This window comes from Arachis duranensis, chromosome 7, assembly GCF_000817695.3.
Source record: "Arachis duranensis cultivar V14167 chromosome 7, aradu.V14167.gnm2.J7QH, whole genome shotgun sequence".
Taxonomy (NCBI): Eukaryota; Viridiplantae; Streptophyta; class Magnoliopsida; order Fabales; family Fabaceae; genus Arachis; species Arachis duranensis.
In genome coordinates this window covers 33,098,516-33,104,286 of record NC_029778.3, presented here as the reverse complement: position 1 = coordinate 33,104,286, position 5,771 = coordinate 33,098,516, and the positions used below count along the sequence as shown (strand labels likewise).

General features: G+C 34.4%; 1 non-coding gene across 1 annotated transcript; it reads right to left on the bottom strand.

Annotated features, from left to right (window-relative positions):
• Nucleotides 1-1,937: 1,937 nt before the first annotated feature.
• Nucleotides 1,938-2,045, bottom strand: LOC127740762 (small nucleolar RNA R71). Its single transcript, XR_008001621.1, has one exon. It is a non-coding gene; the product is annotated as a small nucleolar RNA R71 (small nucleolar RNA).
• Nucleotides 2,046-5,771: the final 3,726 nt, after the last annotated feature.

Below are 5,771 nucleotides of genomic sequence, written 5' to 3'. Positions count from 1 at the left end.
AAGAATGAATTCTAGAGTTTCAAATGATGCTTTTATCATCACAGGAGCCTTTTTGATTCCCATCAATTTGGCTGTTGTATGTAATGCTCTGCTAAAGCTTGGTGAAGCTTGGTTAGCCATGTCTAATCCTTTTAGACTGAAGCTTTAGACTAACATTGCATGATTCCTAGAATTCTTTTTAAAAAATTTGAGTTTCTTATTTTCTTTCTCAAAAGAATTTTCAAAAAAAATATTTCATAAAATCATAAAACCAAAAAAAAATATTTTATGTTTCTTGTTTGAGTCTGGTGTCAAATTTCAAGTTTGGTGTCAATTGCATGTTTTTATTTTTCTTGCATTTTTCGAAAATATATGCATTGTGTTCTTCATTGATCTTCAAGTTGTTCTTGATGATTTTCCTTTGTCTGATCTTTAAATTCTCTTGTTTTGTGTCTTTTGTTGTTTCTCATGTGCATTCTCAAATTGTTAGTGTCTCTAGTATGAAAATTTCTAAGTTTGGTGTCCTGCATGTCTTTCTTTTCTTAAAAATTTTCAAAAATATGTTCTTGATGTTCATCTTGACATTCAAAGTGTTCTTGCATTCATTCCTTGTTTTGATCTTAGTTTTTCATGTTTAATTTCATTCTGTTGTTTTTCTCTCTCATCATTAAAAATTCAAAATTATGTCTTTTCAAGACAGTAATACAGAGAATTGAAGATTCAGAACATACAGCAGAGGAATCACAGAGAAAAAGCTAGGTGTTCAAAATGCTCAGTAAAAAAGGATTTCTGGCATTTAAAGCCAAGTGGGCGTTAAACGCCATAATGGATACCATTCTAGGCGTTTAACGCCATGATAACACCAATAAGGTAACTTTGTTTTCAATTCAAATCTTTTTCAAATTTTCAAGTTTTAAAACTAATTTTTTAAAATCTTATCTTTTTCATATCCTCTCTTATCCATCATATCTTTTTACAAAAAAAAAAAAACAAAAAATCAAATTTTCTTCAATCATATCTTTTTAAATTTTAATTTCAAAAATCTTTTCTAATTTCTTATCTTTTCAAAATTTATTACCTCTTATCTTTTTGAAAACCAACTAACTACCTCTCTCACGTCTAATTTTCGAAAGTCACTAACCTCTTTTTTAAAATTCTCTTTGATTAACTAATTGTTTCAAATTATTATCTCTTTTTATTTCAAAAGATTTTTTGAAAATTCTCTCTCTCCCATCTCTTTCTATTTAATCACTAACACTTATCTTCCTTTAATAATTCGGACCCCCTCCCTCTCTATAAGTTCGAATTCTTCTCTCTACCTCATCCTTCTATTCTTCTTTTCCTCTGACACATCAAGGAATCTCTATACTGTGACATAGAGGATTCCATACTTTCTTTGTTTTCTTTTCTTTCATATGAGCAGGAGCAAAGATAAAGGCATTCTTGTTGAAACTGATCCTGAACCTGAAAGGACTCTGAAGAGGAAGCTAAGAGCAGCTAAAGCCCAACACTCTGAAGAGGACCTGACAGAAACTTTCAAAAAAGAAGCAGACAAAATAGACATGGCCGAACCCAACAAAAACAATGCAAGAAAGGTGCTTGGTGACTTTACTGCACCAACTTCCAACTTCTATGGAAGAAGCATCTCAATTCCTGCCATTGGAGCAAACAACTTTGAGCTTAAGCCTCAATTACTTTCTCTGATGCAGTAGAATTGCAAGTTTCATGGACTTCTATTAGAAGATCTTCATCAGTTCTTAGCTGAATTCTTACAAATATGTGACATTGTTAAGACCAATGGAGTTGATCCCGAGGTCTACAGACTTATACTTTTCCCTTTTGCTGTAAAAGACAGAGCTAGTATATGGTTGAACTCACAACCTAGAGACAACCTGAACTCTTGGGAAAAGCTAGTCAATACCTTCTTAGCTATATTCTTTCCACCTCAAAAGATGAGTAAGCTTAGAGTGGAAGTTCAAACCTTCAAACAGAAGGAAGGTGAATCCCTCTATGAAGCTTGGGAAAGATACAAGCAATTGATCAGAATGTGTCCTTCTGACATGCTTTCAGAATGGAGCATCATAGGTATCTTCTATGATGGTCTGTCTGAGTTATTGATGAACGGATTTTTGATGGTATAGAATTTTCCAAATGAAATCTCGTTGAAGTATAGTCTCTAAACCAACAATAATCCTCTCATACAAAAATTTGTTTGTCACAAGTACAAACCCCTAAAATCTATAAACCGAAGTATTTAAACCTCGGGTCGTCTCTCAAAGGACTTGCAGGGTAGTGTTCTTGTTATTGGTTATGGATTTATTTATTTTGGGGTTTTAGATGAGAAAAAAGAATAGCAAATGGTAATGAAATTGTATTAACAAAATGGTCTTGGCAAGGTTTGGTTGTCAAGGGTCTTCATCATTATCACTAGCCACAAGCATGGTAGCTGCAAGGATTAATCTCACTAAGTCATCCTTTAATAAAGTAGCAAAGGAAAGTCAAGTGAGTAATATCAATCCAAGTCCATAAGTCCTAGCTTTTCACTAATTGGATTATCTTTATTTGTAAGAATAAAAGGAATCAACAACCAACAATTACAAAGAATTAACAAAACAACAATCAACAACATCACAATCATATGAATTATCTCAAATTGCATTATTAAAAGAAAACAAAAGAACAAAAATATCTCAATTACAAAACCTAGAAACAAAATAAGAGAAATTACAACAAGAGGATAAAGATAGAAAGAAGAACCAAAGTGTAGCAATCATCAATTGAAGGTAGAAGTAGAAGGAGACTTGAATTAAACCTAGAACTATGAGATCCTAATCTAACCCTAATTCCTAATCCTAATTCTAGAGAGAAGTGAGAGCTTCTCTCTCTAGAAACTAACTCTAACTACTTCTAAAACTAAACTATGACTAATGATTAAAGTATCTCCAGTATATTGATTCCCCTTCAATCCTTGGATTAAATATCATCAGGAATGAGTTGGATTGGGCCCACAAGGCTTCTAAAATCACTGGCCACGTGTTGCATTAAGTGGGTCATGTGCCACCATCGGCGCGTCCGCGTACCGTGCGCGCCCCTATGCGCGATGCAACTATAACAAATCTTATGTCGTTTTGAAGCCCCGGATGTCAGCTTTCTAACCCAACTGGAACGGTGTCATTTGGACCTTTGTAGCTCAAGTTATGGTCAATTAAGTGCGAAGAGGTCAGGCTTGACAGCTTTTTGGTTCCATCATTTCTTCATGAGTTCTCCAACTTTACATACTTTTTCTTCATTCCCTTGATCCAATCTTTGCCTCTTAAATCTGAAATCAATTAACAAACATATCAAGGCATCTAATAGAATCAAGGTGAATTAAATTTATCTATTTTGAGTCCTAAAAAGCATGTTTTCACTCTTAAGCACAATTAAAGGAGAATATACAAAACCATACTATTTTATTGAATAAATGTGGGTGAAAGGTGATAAAATCCCCTAAAATAAATACAAGATAAACCCTACAAATGGGGTTTGTCAACCTCCCCACACTTAAACCAAGCATGTCCTCATGCTTAAGCCAAGAGAAAGCAAAGGGCATCAACATCTATTCTATGTAAATGAGCTATATGCAACCTAAACTATATGCAACTAAATGCAAAATGGTTTTACCTACTTGGTTAAAAATAAATCAATCCTCCAAGTGCATGTATAAATGGGTAGGGCTAAGGTCATATGATGATTCATGAATCCTACCAATTCAAGTGTGGAAATGAAGTTCAAATAGACTTGCGAGAAGAACGCTCATGAAAGCCGGGGATCAAGGAATTGAGCATCGAACCCTCACCGGGAGTGTTTGCACTCTAGTCGCTCGGTGTTTGGGGTTGATTCTTTCAATTCTCTCCTAATCATGCTTTCCAAGATTTGTTTTTCTTCTAACAATCAACAATTATTCAATGCATGCATACATGTATCATGAGGTCTTTTCTTTAGGTTGTAATGGGGTTAGGGTCAAGGTAGGATCATATATGGCTAGTGGACTTAGGATTTGAATCTTTGATTAACTTAAACTTTCCCACCTAACCTATATAATAACCTATACAATTAAGTACTAATCTAACTCCCCATTCCTCACTTTTTCGCATACTCATGCATTCTCTTTTGATTATCACACATATGCATTGATTTTATTTGAACTTTACTTTGGGGCATTTTGTCCCCTTTGATTGCTTTCTTTTTTTCTTCTTTTTTTCTTTCTTTTCTATTTTCATATATATCATTTTTTTCCTTTTGTTTTTCTCATTTTTTTTCTAGAATATCAATGCATAAGGTCTTACATTTAATTAACACATGATTATGTACCCGATTCCCAAATATAAGTGTACAAAACAAAACACATCCTTTTACCTCAACCAATGTCCCTCCCAAGTTTCCCACACATGAATGATGCTCACACACACTAGCCTAAGCTAATCAAAGATCTAAATAAAGGACATTTATTGTTTTTCGCTTTAAGGCTTGTAATGTGCTAAAATTGAGAATAAGTGGGTTAAGCGTAGGCCCAAAATTGGTTACAATGGAGAGTAAAAGGTAGGCTATTTGGGTAAGTGAGCTAATGAAATGATGGCCTCACTTATATAAATGCATGAATACACAAAATAATGGACATAAAAAATCAAACAACTCAAAGATTAAAACCATAGAAAGAGAATAATGCACACAGGAAGGAAAAATAAGTGGTTATAAGATGTAACCACACAATTAGACTCAAATCTCACAAGCTTGTGTTCTTAGCTCAAAAACTATGTTCCAAAATAAATTCTTTCGAGCAAGTTCCACAAATTTTCTTTTTCAAATTGGTAGGGTGCCCTAAAACAGTTTATTGGAAAAGAAATCATCACCCTAACTAAGTAGTCCTAATAGGAGAGAAGTGGTAAAATATGTATAAATTCTAACTGACATGCAACCTATCATGCAATGCAATAGCTAATCTAATAAAGAAAATAAAAAATTTGGTGTTGAAAAGGAAATTTTTACCCATGGAGATCGGTCGAACGACCTCCCCACACTTGAAGATTGCACCGTCATCGGTGCATGCAAAGAAAAGCAAGGTGGATGGGTGTTACAATTGATGGGCTCCTTCAAAAGGTTGTGCGGATGACTTGTTTGTTGCCCCATTTAAAAATTTTTCCTTTCTCCCTTCTTGATGGCCAACCTAGAAGGAAAGAAAAGGAAAGAAAATTAAGCCTATAACAAAGATATCAAGGCAAATAGAACATAGGCGGGGGCTAATGCCAAATAAGAGTATGATTCCCTACTACATGGTAGCTACAACATGTGAGTGAGAAATCAATATAAGCAAAAGGCATATCAACTGATACTTGATGTAAGAGTAAAGTTAAAGCACGGAGAGTATATTGAGCATCAAGATCAAATAAGAATTGACACAAACAATATTAGTGATACGCATGAAAGCATTTAATTCTATCCTAACTCAATGATGAAGCGGTACAAGAAAAAAACAAAGGGTAATGAATTAGGAAGGACTAAAGCACTAATCTTGTGTGTTGACAAATATTACAATTAATGTAACAAGTCATGAAGCACCAAAACAAATGCAAGAAATTCTCAACAATTGAGTGAGAGAATTCAACACCATTATTAAAATGAGAAATTTAGAAAATAAAATGAGAACAAATTATAGAAACAAAATTAAAGCAGGGAGCAAATCCGCGCGCGCGCACAGCGCGCTTACGCGTGGATGAGGTTGGGACGATCCGCGCGCGCGCGCACAGCACGCT